The following is a 14,108-nucleotide window of genomic DNA, read 5'->3' as shown; positions in this document are numbered from 1 at the left end:
TTTAAGGTATACTTTCTGACTTGGGGCTTCCCTTGTGGCTCAGCTGGTAAAGAATCCGCCTATAATGTGGGAGACCTGGGTTTGATTCTTGGGTTGGGACGATCCCCTGGAGAAGGGAAAGGCTACCCACTCCAGTATTCTGGCCTGGAGAATTCCAAGGACTGTATAGTCCATGGGGTCGCAAAGAGTAGGACATGACTGAGTGACTTTCACAGTTCTGACTTGTACATTAATGGCAACAACCCATACTCAATAGAATATGGGTATTAAATGATTTCCCAGTGTTGGTGTTGGGTTATGCCAGTTCCTTTATTGGTCACAAGGGCACAATTGTGATATTGACTTCTGGGACACATGGAAGGGCCTGTCATTTTAAAATATAAACTATGGAGTAGGGGAAACTAACTGCTCATGATACAAATCAAAGGTGGGACTTTAGACCAATTAGTATCATTTTCCAGGTAGGCATTTAAACATAATGCTAAATTCTGGATTATCCACAACATTCATATTAATGAGTGATCACCTGTCCTAATGCCTCCGCCTCACCAGGCTTGGTTCCCCCGCCCCTCCTCAGTGTCTTTTCTCCACTCTGTAACTATCCTGGGACCACAAGCCTCCTTTTCACCCCACCACACACCCCTTACAGTGCTGTCTCAGGCCAGACTCTGCTGACACCTGCACTAATAGCAGGGTAGATTATCTGCTCTTCTTAATTATCTCTCCCACAGCTCGCCTCCATTAGCTTGGATAATTGACTGTATACATAACATTCATATGCAGAACAATGTGCTATAGGAAAAAAAATTAATGAAGAGAAAAAAAGGAATCTTTACATGAGGTTTTCTCTGTGTGGTGTCACATATAGGGAACCTGGAGTTTTGGGGGAGCATCTGCTTTTCTTTTGTTGGGAAAGTCATTAAGAATTTGGAATGAGACTTTTCAAAGAATAGGAGGAAGTGTTGTGAAGGTTTTTCATTGAGAGGGCATTCAAGAGACAGAGTTTCAATGAAGGAAAATTGTTGCACTCTCATAAGACAGGAAGCAGCAAATGATGAGGCATGAAGAACAAAAGGATTGACCATGAGTTACAGAGCTTTGGAGGAGGCCTAGAAAGGCCAAGGGGGTGAATTCAATGGAAACTGGTCATCAACAGAACAATTACGGAAGAAGAAAAATATCTTTCCTATATTCTTTGAATCAATCCTATAAATTGCCCCTGCAATTTTTGTCCCTATGAAGTAGGTAGTTATCCCTGCTATATGACTGGCAAATTCAAGTTTTCAATAGATTTAGTGATTTCTCCATTTGACAAATGATGAGACTGGAATTTAAACATGGAGTATGATGCTAGAGGGTATATTGTGATTCGGTAGGCTATTTGAAACATTTGGACTGTTTCAAAAATTATACCTCAAAGTTGTATTGCTTTAAAAGCAGGTAAATAAGAACAGCAAATACAAATAATATGAAATGATTACTACAAGTCTATATTACCTTAAATTACATAAATAGTGAATATAATATATCATTGTTGTTTAGTCACTCAGTCGTGTCTGACTCTTTGCTATCTGATGGACTGTAGCTTGCCAGGCACCTCTGTCTTTGGGATTTCCCAGACAAAAATCCTGGAATGGGTTGCCTTTCCTTCTCCAAAGGATCTTCCTCACCCAGAAATCAAACTCTGTCTCCTGCTTTAGCAAGTGGATTCTTTACCACTGAGCCACCAGGGAAACTGAAAATAATATATAGAGAGAGTGAAAATGAACATAAATTTGTGATTTAGTTGTCTGAATTCTTCTTTAACAGCAAAGAAACTGCAGAAATACTTAGATTGAAAACAGGATTAGAAAATTGTTCAGCTGTACAATAATAACCCAACATTTTATCTTTCTTTGTGTTAGATTAAATAATAGTTTGAACTTCTTTAATTTTGCATAGTTTCAAATTAATTCTCATAATAATAATAAAAGTCACTTACCTATCATTAGCCCTGTAGATGACCTAAGACTTCTTGGTATATTATTATTGAGGTTTTAGGAAAAAAGGAGGAATTTTGCTCTCATACCTCTTATGGGTTGACCTCACAAGAATCAGTACACAAAAAAGAATGTGTTCTTTGAAGTGATTTATTAATTTATCTGGTGTGAGATGTAATAGCTTAAAGCTTTTTTGAAAATTCAGATTTCATCTTGCTCTGTTTGTTTTCATGTGTTTGAAGCCGAAAGGTTTTCATTTGTGTTTCTGCTGACTTGCACATTTCACACAATAGGCCTTGTTATTAAGGGCCTGATCATGGTCAGTGCAATTTGCAGTGTTAGCTAATTTTTGAAACTAGCAGTGAATTTAAAATTAATTGCAGACTATTTTGGGTTCATTAGTGTTCATGAAGGGTTTTATGCCTGTTTGTTTGTTTTTTAATTGAGTAGACGGGACCAAAATAACAAAGGCTGCTTTCTCTTTTATTCAGAAATAAAGTGGTGCAATCTTCAACTAAACAAGTGATAATAGTAGCGGCAAAGACAATACAAACCAAATGATTTGGCAACGAAAGGGCCCTTGCAGCTATCCTATTTGCCATTTGTATATCCCAAAGCATGGAATAAGAGGGGCAATGTTCAAATAGTTAAATGACCAAAACAAGGAAAATAATACAAACTTTGCAATTTACTTATTGCAAGGTAAATAAGCTTTGCCTATTTTCAAAAAGGGGTCAAATTCTAAGCATTCTATATAATCAAATAATTTATTAGGTTTGTGAGGTTAACTGCTTACAGCTAAACAACTTGTAGCTTAATTGCTTCTCATACTAGAGTAGAGTTAGACATGTCTTTCTGCCCCCTATCCCCAAAGCGGGAAAACCCAGCCTCAGGCACTCAAAGTGCTATACAGCAAACAGTAGGTAGCATAATTCAGCCATGTCAAATTAATGTTGCTATCCTGGGAACATAGATAGCATAATGAAGGAAGAATAAGGACATTCAGGAGAGAGAGTCCTTCAGCAGGACAGCCCTTCTGCTTTTTATTTCTGTGCAGAAAATAATGATTTATGTCCCATTAAAAATAATAACACTTGAAGTTTGGGATTAACATATACACGCTACTATATATAAAATAGGTAACCAACAAGGACTTACTATAGCACAGGGAATTATACTCATTATTCTATAATAACCTATATGGGAAAAGAATCGGAAAATGAATGGAGGTATATGTATATATATATATATTATATATACATACATATGTATAAAGCTGAATCACTTTCTTATACTCCTGAAACTAACACAGCATGATAAATCAACTATACTCCAATATAAAATAAACATTAAATTAAAATATTATCCTGAAGATTAATTTTGAGAGACTAAGTATATAATTTTATTCATCCATTCACCCTTCTTCTACTTTTTAAATATTTGTTTAATTCTCTGTAGTAGCTCTGTAAGTTTCCAAAAGGGGTAGAGAGCATGGAGAATTGTGTAAAACATGAACAAGGAAATATCGAATTGGATCTGTTTTGTGTGTGTGGAGTTCAATGAATAAATCTCCTTGGAAGGCACATCAATGGCTGCTTGCTGCTCCTGCGGTTTAAAGCCATCCTTGCTCTTGTTAGATGACAGATTATCAGCAGAGAGGAACAGCAGGTTTGAATTCATGATGATAGATAATGGGCTGAATAAAAGTGTGTTCTTGAACTGGGTTGAACAGCCAGCCTCATCGCTTGAGACATTTAAAAATACACTGGGTAAAGGGAAAGAAAATGCCCTTCAGGGAAAATCATTTCCTCTACGCATAGATAATCTGTCTTTTCAAGATTTTGTTCTGTATGAAAAGTGGAACTAATGATATACCAACAGGAGTCGGAGAAATCTTTGAATTCACAAAAAAGGAGCTGATAATCGTGATGTGAGTGAGATGAGAAAGGCAGCTCCTTTAACACAGAGCCTGGAGTGGCAGGTCTAGAATGGTTTGGCTCTCCTTGGTGTTTATCATTTAGCTGAGACTCTAGTGGTGGGTTCCAGTACCATTTCTGTAATTCACACAGAAAAAAGAGGAACTAGAGACAATTCATGTAAATGATTACAAAATGATCTCAGATCATGCATGGAGGGGATTTCACTTTTCACATGACTCAGGTAGTGATATTTTGACACACTCTAATGACCTATGCGGAAATGACTTCCTTGAAATAGTCAACAAAAGACATAAAGTACAGATAGGTAAGAGTTTCTAAATTAGCACTAAAAAAATACTCACAAACATAGTTCCCAAAACAATTTAGAAAATTATATTTATTCAAGTACTGAAGTATTAGTTTTATTTCCAAAATAATCTTAGACACAAGCACAGTGGTGATTAAAATAAGAGAGAGAGAGATGGAAAGCCATCTTACTCCATTATTTGTTTTAATCAGCAATAGCAAATGAGATATGACCTGTTCCAGATATTTGGATTTCTTAATGTGTTGTAGTAAATAGATTGTTGCTCATATTATAATAGATTGGACTCATTGCCTGGGGAGGGAGACTGCATTATAATTAAAATGTTGCCAGAGGGGTTACCAGAGAATATTTCCCCGTGTTCTTAAATTCCTTTAACCAGAGAGTTCATTAAGTTTTATGAGCATTTATTTGTTACCATTGAGAAAACTTTTGAGATTTTAATGTTTTATTTCCCTTTCTGAGAGAAACATTAGGGCATTTTATATTATCTGTTCAAGTACATAATGTATCTGTGACTAAGAAGAGATTAGCTCTTTGAGGACACAGGGGATGGGGGTGGGGGAGGAGAGAGTGGGATGAATGGAGAGAGTAGCATGGGAACATGTACACTACCATATACAAAATAGATCGCCAGTGGGAATTTGCTCTATGACTTAGGGAACTCAAACCCGGGCGCTGTGACAGCCTAGAGGGCTGGGATGCGGTGGGAGGTGTGAGGGAAGTTCAAGAAGGAGGGGACATATGTATATCTATGGCTGACTCATGTTGATGTATGGCCAACAAAATATTGTAATGCAATTATCCTTCAATTAAAAATTTAAAAAAATTTAAAAAGAAGAGATTAGTTCTATAAAGAAGAAACTAAATACTCCAATGGTATATCATCGAATTTTTTTATATCTCTGAATAGTATGTCATAGTGTATATAAATACATTCTGGAGAAAAATTTATAGTCAATTTCTGGGAAAGAAAATTTGCATAAGGAAAAGTTGTATTATCTTTACGTGATCCCCACATCTGCCTCTCTGTCTCTCCCATCCTCACTTTTCACAGCATCAATTCCAGTTCCTTTGCCAGGTGTAAGGAGAGTTTTTCCAGGGCAAGGATCATCTTGTTCTGCCAGTTCACCCCTGGGCTACTCCGGCCCCCTTCAGGGTTAATGATTAGCACTGGGAGATGTAAAAAATAGGAAAGAACCTACTGAAAGGCCAGGTGTCATCTAGTGAGGGCGCCCTGGGAATGTCTGCTCCCACTGACACTCAGTGCTGGACATTTCCTGGGTTCCTCAGGTACCTGCCTTGCTGGCGGCTCCTGATTGCAGTACTTTTAAAGCAGGAAATGCTGGCCTCAGACAGTCCATTTGCTTATGATCCCACTGTCAGGTCCCTGCAGGGCATGCAGAGTGTCATCCGTTTTTTGGAGTCCCATTGACCCCCAGGCAGTCATCTATGCAACATTTTTTTTCCCCAATTATTTTTATTAGTTGGAGGCTAATTACTTTACAGTATTGTAGTGGTTTCTGCCATACATTGACATGAATCAGCCATGGATTTACATGTGTTCCCCATACTGAACCCCCCTCCCACATCCTTCCCCATCCCATTCCTCTGGGTCATCCCAATGCACACACAATGGAATATTACTCAGCCATTAAAAAGAATTCATTTGAATCAGTTCTAATGAGGTGGATGAAACTGGAGCCCATCATACAGAGTGAAGTGAGCCAGAAAGAAAAACACCAATACAGTATACTAACGCATATATATGGAATTTAGAAAGATGGTAACGATAACCCTATATGCAAGACAGAAAAAGAGACACAGATGTATAGAACAGACTTTTGGACTCTATGGGAGAAGGTGAGGGTGGTATGATCTGAGAGAACAGCATCTAAACATGTATATTATCAAGTGTGAAACAGATCGCCAGTCCAGGTTGGATGCATGAGACAAGTGCTTGGGGCTGGTGCATCTATGTAACATTTAAAAGGGCTCAGCTTGAACACAGAGCCCCACTGCCCAAAAGTCAAGGAACAAGTACCTTTCTTCTGCCTTCTGTGGTTTGCTCCCATCATAGCTTAAAGAAGTCCATCCTCTGTGGATCCATCCTTCTTAACATGCAGTCCATCCTCTGTGGAATTTTCAGATATAGTTCTCATATTGGTTTCTGTATGTAACAAATTTCTAGGGCCAAATATTTCTCTTAAAGACCCTGCCACTCACCTGAGATCAAGAGGAAGGAACCACTTTCCCCTCTGCCAATGCTTAGGAGTGCAGGATTATATGTGTGTGTGTGAATGTGTGTGAATATGTATGTATGTGTGTGTGTATCTGAGTGTGAAGGGAGATGTCTGTTAAAGCACTATAAAAGTTCTCTACAACCGCAGCCTGGAAGTGGGTGAAAGGTGGAGGATTGCAAATCAGATTTTCAACTTTTTCAGTCACTCCACCTAGAAAGTGCACCACCTCCTTTTCAGAATGTGGCAACACGTAGCACCCATTGCTTTGTTCTAGACCTTGTCATGAGAACTTAATTAAATGCAGAAAGAGTTGTGCTTTAAAAATCTTTTCCCATGCATGCATAGGTTTGGCTTTTAGCCTTAAGGCCATGAATTGCCATTGTATAATTTTAGGTAAGTAAATGACATAAATAGAATTATGTTTAGGGAGTTCATTCCAGCAGCAGAATAGGCAATGGGTTGGAGGAAAGGGGAGTGATTTGAAGGGAATGTGTCAGGACACAGTTGCAGGAACTTAAGTAAGACTCAGGCTTGAAGTTACGCAATTGCTGTCAAGAATGGTGAGGTGGTGGAGTCAGATGGCAGAGAGATCATGGGATTAGAATCTGTATGACTTGGTTATTTATTATAGACAGAGAATGAGAGAGTGGAGGATTTCAGGGTTTCTGGCTTTAGTAGCAAGACAGAAAATGATGCCATTAATTGAGATAGGAGTTACAGGGTGAGGAGCAAACATGGGTGAAAAATGGCATCAAAGAAATTGCCTAGCAAAGACAGGTATGGGTTTACACACATGTATGCTTGTAAACTATGCTAACATTACATATATCATATACATTCTTCTTAATCAATCCTTTCTGCCACCTTTATAAGGATTCAGTTTAGAAGACCCTTTCACAAAAAGAAAAACACAGGGATCAGGTGGCGTCCATTGTAAAGCACAGGCAGGAATGCTGTTCTTGGAACAGGGAAACACATAACAAGCAGTTTGTACATTTCAAAACTTCAGATTGTTACAGATACACTTTTAGTTAGCAAGATCATAAGCACATACCTGAAATACTCACTTTATATTACATGGTTATGTGGAAATTTGGGAGGCCAATTCAACTGGGGTTCTACAGAGTATTTTTTAATAAATACAAGTTTGTTTACCATTGCAACAGCTACTCTTATTCAGCTAATTCAAAGTAATTTAAAAGGTAGGAATTTGACTTATTGACATGAAATCAAGAAGCTTTAGCCTGTAAATATTTTCTTGTGAATCAACCACCGAATAGTTTAGTTGAACCATGGCTAAAATATTTCAGGGCTTTCTGAGGCCAAATGGACCACCTGTTTTTTCCTGCTTCCCATCTCCTGGTCAATATTATAAAGAGAAGTCCTTAGAGGCAAAAAAAAAAAAAAAAAAAAAAAAGAAAGAAAAGAAAAGAAAAAAAAAAGGAGGGGGGGAACAGAAAACAGTCAGTTCGTTAAGTACAAGGCTCATGATGTATACTTTGTACTCAGGTCAGGTCTCAGCTCAGTTAAAGATTTATTGCTAAATTACGCAGAGTGTCTGTGGTAGATTATAGGAATGACCACAATTCTTTGCAGTTACTTCCGTTACGAGATGGAGTTTGTTCCTCCATTCCTTGAATTTGGGCTGGCTTTGTAACTTGCTTTGGTCAACAGAATCTGACAGAGTGATGTACAGGTCTTGAATCCAAGCATCAAGAGGCCTTGGGTGATTCTTCCCTTTCTCACTCTTGACTGCCATGTGAGCAAGGCTCAGCTAAATTTCTATATGAGCAGAGACGGGTCTAGTTATCCTTGTTGTCCCTGGGTTTCATCTGACTAACATCCAGCTAGGTTAGTCCAGATGGCCACTACCTAATGATTAAGATGAACCAAGTCTGACCCAGATCAGCAGAACCATCCAGCCAAACTGTTCACTTGTGAACAATGATGATGAATGATTGCTGTTTTAAACCATTATATTTTATGGGTGGTTTGTTACAAAGCAAAAGCTAACTGGTACAGGAGCTAATCTTAATAAATTATCCAGAAGCTTAATTTGCCCAAATAGCCCAGTTTTTGATAAATTTACTAAAGTCTGACTCCAGGTATCTAAATGACAGCCATATCAGCCAACAACATCTAGACTTTGTCTACAACCATAGCTTTTTGTTTGTGCTTTTTATTTATCTTTATTTTTCTGGGCTCCAAAATCACTGCAGATGGTGACTGCAGCCATGAAATTAAAAGATGCTTACTCCTTGGAAAGAAAGTTATGACCAACCTAGACAGCATATTAAAAAGCAGAGACATTATTTTGCCAACAAAGGTCCATCCAGTCAAGGTTATGGTTTTTCCAGTGGTCATGTATGGATGTGAGAGTTGGACTATAAAGAAAGCTGAGCACCAAAGAATTGATGCTTTTGAACTGTGGTGTTGGAGAAGACTCTTGAGAGTCCCTTGGACTGCAAGGAGATCCAACCAGTCCATCCTAAAGGAGATTCTGGGTGTTCATTGGAAGGACTGATGTTGAAACTGAAACTCAAATATTTTGGCCATCTGATGTGAAGAGCTGACTCATTGAAAAAGACCCTGATGCTGGGAAAGATTGAGGGCAGGAGGAGAAGGGGATGACAGAGGATGAGATGTTTGGATGGCATCATCGACTCAATGGACATGAGTTTGAGTAAACTCCAGGAGTTGGTGATGGACAGGGAGGCCTGGCGTGCTGCAGTTCATGGGGTCGCAGAGTCGGACACAACTGAGTGACTGAACTGAAGATAGCTTTTTATTTGTGCTTTATTTATATTTATTATAAATTATACTGACAGGGCTTCCCTGGTGGCTCAGATGGTAAAGAATCTGCCTGGAATGTGGGAGGCCCAGGTTTGATTTCTGGGTCGGGAAGATTCCCTGGAGAAGGAACTGGCAACCCACTCCAGTACTCTTGCCTGGAGAATTCCATGGACAGAGGAGCCTGGTAGACCATGGGGTTAGAGTCAGACACGACTGATCGACCAGATGACAAACTAGATTAATTAGGGAGTTCTATTCTAACTTTAAGGTATCAGATTGTTTCATTGCTAAAGAATACTAATGTCATTAATATTTTAAAAGCAGGAAGCAAAGGATAGTTTCCTTCATTGTTCACCTTGTATTTAGAACTTATATAAAATATAAAGGGAGCTGAACAATTTTTTTTTTTGCCCATTTCAAATTACTATTGTACTACTAATTATAACTATGTGATAAAATCATTCATTCTAAAATTAAAGATATTCAGACCAAGATATAAAAAAAAATGTTAAATACGTTTTAAAAAGGACTATATCAGCAAACGAAGCACCACCATTACTCTCATATTACACTGTCCATCATTAATGGTTTAGATCCACCTAATTTTTATTGGGACCAGCAAAGAGCAAACTGTGACAAATTATCTAATCTATACCTGCAGGGTTTAAATTATGATCTCTTGTTCAATTAAAAATATTCACATGTAATACAAGACTTTGTGTAGATTTATAAAAAATTTGGGGTATATTGACTACTCAGTACAGTTGGTTATTATACTAAGTTACATGTCTCATTTGGAACACTCTTAAAAAGTAATGGTCAGTATAAAAATAGACATCTTATCTTTGAAGTGAAAATATTATATTCATGATAAAATGTGGATAGAAGTCAACTGAATTCATTCTATCATATTATTAACACTTAATAAAATGATTTTTAAAAGAATAACATGAGACAATAAGAATTTCATGATTGATTGGCACAAGCAAATCTGGGCATCTTTCACAGTTTTATGTCTAAAATAAGCATAGTGTGTTTATTTCTTTTTATTCATTTAACCACCACTAATATAATTTATTCTATGGCAGACACTGTTATAAGTGCTTATGAATATTAGCTCTTTTTTAATTCACATAACAACCCTAGAGATATTATGTTCATTTTACAAATGCAAACATTAAGCCAAAGAGAAAAATTAAGACAGAGAGGTAAAGAAACTTGACCAGGTTACCTGATTAGTCAATAGCAGAATATGGATTTTAACTCAGGCTATCTATTCTTATTATCCATATTTTAAGGACTATTCTATAACATAATTTTGCTTTCTTAATTTATCACATTGATGTCATTAAATATTTGGTCTCATATCCTAGGAAAAAGACAATATTTCTTAAGCCATTGGGATCATTTCCTTGGTATGGGCTATTTTCAGCTACTCTATATAATCTTTTGTATGATCTTGCTTTCACAATACTCAGAGCTGATTTTGCCATCCTTAAAGATCTAGAGGGATGCTAGATATATAGGTGAAGTCTGGAAATGTTTGTCAAATATCTGACATATAGCCTAACAAATGCCAGGTATAGAAAAGTTCTTGAGTACTGGAGTCAATAATATTACTTACTGCATTATATAATGTATATACATATATATATTACATATGTAAAACTAAATTTTGTAGCACAGAAAAACATTCCAAATATTCAATGTCCTAGTTGCCTAAAACTCAAAGTGAAGCAACAGATGGAGGGGAGGATATAGAGAGTTGCCAGGGGTGCTTGCTAATTATTATGTACTACTGTAGGCATGAGCACTGTATGTAAATTGTCAGTTGTATATTATATTTATCACCAATGTCATCCTTTATCTGCAGGCTATTTTCAGAAGCTAAGTACTCTGCCCAAACTGTTAACCACTTCATTTAGTACAAAGTGGAAAGGGGCTTTTTATGAGCAGAAATGTATGGAAGTGGCAGTCAAATTCATAATTTAGCAATGCATCATGAATCCTTAACTTTCCCATTTAAATATTCTACTTTGTGGGCAAATATAGATTCTCTTTCAAAATATGGCCATAAAATATTATCTCCAGGAAAGAAAAAAATTATTCTAATTTGCCATAGCACCAAGATATTATTTCTCAGTAAACTTTTAGCTATATTTTTCCTTAGGGCAATATTTAATGCTGCCATTATAAAGTATTCTGACAGAACATAATTTCTGTAAACCTAAATGCTGCAAGGGATTTTTTGAGATAAACTCAACCATATTGTGGAAAAATCAAATTAGGTTTTTTAAACGTGGAGTGTTATGTTCAATAGAAGGACACATGATTAATATTCATACAAGACAATACAATTTCAGCTGAAACAATATTATTCCTGCAATATTCTATTCAAATGAATCCAAATTTTATATGTTAAGGTGAAAAATGTGGATAGATGATGGTTAGAAATGTAAGTGTAGGCATCATCTAGAAATGAATTATTTTTTAAAGTCAAGACAATGAAATTAAATAGCAAAGGGTTGGTGATATAGAATATCAGTATTCTGGCAACAAATATTTGAAGACTCATATGGGAGAAGCAGTAAGAAATTAATCTGGTGGCACAGTAGCAGTGGGTGAAAGTATGCGTTCTTTTCTGTTTCTTTTCCTATTGCTTTTCTCTGGGCTTCCCTGGTGGCTCAGATAGTAAAGAATCTGCCTACAATGCAGAAGACAGGGTTCAATCCCTGGGTCAGGAAGATCCGCTAGAGAAGGGAATGGCAACCCACTCCAGTATTCTTGCCTGGAGAATTTCATGGACAGAAGAGCCTGCTGGGCCACAGTCCATTGGATCCAAAGAGTCGGACATGACTGAGAAGATGTTTAAGAAGATGACTTTTCTCCTGATTTGTACCTGTGAAAACAATTGGGAGGAAAGAGTGACAAAGTTACCTTTAGGCAACTTTAAGGGAGATTATTTATGACAAACATTCAGAGAGAAGTTAAACAGATAATCAGTGTTCCAACACAGAGGTGTTTTTTTTCTGGAAGGTTCTGTAGGGCCCACACAGATCAGCTGTGGCATGTACATAGTGAGGAGGACTTATTCTGAGGGCTTATGAGCTTAAGGTCTGCCAGAGAAGTCAACCACAAATAACATAAATTTTCTTCAGCATGCTAGAATGAAGATGAAAAACTAAGTTGTGTTATTGTCTACATTTCAAGGGAAGATGGGAAGACACTTTGAATTGGACAATTCTGGTTCAGAATGAAAATAAGAAGTGAAAAACAAGGAAAAATCTACAAGAGGAGGGATGATCATAAAAGGAGAGATACAAATAATAATGATCCAAAGAAATGCAAGTTAAAACAAGGATGATATATTGTTCTTTGTCCACCAAAATGAAAAGATTTTTTAAAATGGTGAATTAAAATATTAAGTATGATATAGTGCCATGGTTCTCAAAGGGTGATCCATAGATCCCTGGGAATCCTCCAGAACTTGTCACAGAAACCACATGGTCAAAGCATCTTCTTAACACCGTGATATCACTTGCCCTTCCGCTCTCATTCTCTCACAGAGTACTGGACAGTTTTCTACAGGTTACTTAGTGGGTGATGAGTCATCACTCTGATAACTAGTGAAAACTGTGTTTAGTTGTTTACATCTTTCTCTAGTTTTAATTTCTAATATGGCAAATAGCTCTGACTCACATAAACAAAAGCTTTCTGGGGTCTTCAATAAAAGGAGCTGGCAACTGAAAAGATTGAGGGCTGCTTATATTGTTGAAACAAGAATATCAGCAATCTTTCTGAGTATGGACTACTTAAAAATGATAGTTTCCTTGGTGTAGTACTTACACTGATAGCCATAAAATCTCAAGGGATCATCAAAAAGCAGACTAAATATTAATTACAATGATAAACTTCACTCTATTACAATAGTAAATGTTGGGCTTAAAATCAGAAATGTTTAATAAATGATACTAAATCCAGGGAATCAAACATTCAAGAATTTAAGAAATGATTTACAAATAATAGTATTGTTAAAATAATAAACCTTAATAAAATGGTTGTGGTTTATCTGCCTAACAAGGGGGCAGAATGCTTGGAAACGAGTACTGCCATAGGTTAAACTCTTGGCTATTATGTGGCATTTTACAAACAACTTAATCTGTTAAAAACACAGACACTACATTAACCATTGGAGCACCATACTGATTTCTATCAAACAGGGTTGTTGTATTAAATGAGATGTTACATGTAGCATCTAGCATGAAGCTTGGATCAATTCAGTTCAGTTCAGTTCAATCACTCAGCGGTGTCCGACTCTTTGCGACCTCATGACTGCAGCACACCAGGCCTCCCTGTCTATCACCAACCCCCGGAACTTACTCAAACTCATGTCCATTGAGTCGGTGATGCCATCCCACCATCTCATCCTCTGTCCTCCCCTTCTCCTCCCACCTTCAATCGTTCCCAGCATCAGGGTCTTTTCCTGATGTCAGCTCTTCATATCAGGTGGCCAAAGTATTGGAGTTTCAGCTTCAGCATCAGTCCTTCCAATGAAAATTGAGGACTGATTTCCTTTAGGATGGAATAGTTGGGTCTCCTTGCAGTCCAAGGGATCTCAAGAGTCTTCTCCAACACCACAGTTCAAAAGCATCAATTCTTCAGCACTTAGCTTTCTTTATATTCCAACTCTCACTTCCATACATGATTATTGGAAAGACCATAGCTTTTGCTAGATGAACCTTTTTTGGCAAAGTAATGTCTGTGCTTTTTAATATGTTGTTTAGGTTGGTCATAGCTTTTCTTCTAAGGAACAAGCGCCTTTTAATTTCATGGCTGCACTGACCATCTG

Source organism: Cervus elaphus, chromosome 31, assembly GCF_910594005.1.
Source record: "Cervus elaphus chromosome 31, mCerEla1.1, whole genome shotgun sequence".
Classification (NCBI taxonomy): domain Eukaryota; kingdom Metazoa; phylum Chordata; class Mammalia; order Artiodactyla; family Cervidae; genus Cervus; species Cervus elaphus.
The sequence above is the reverse complement of the archived record's forward strand: the minus strand, read 5'-3'. Positions refer to the sequence as shown.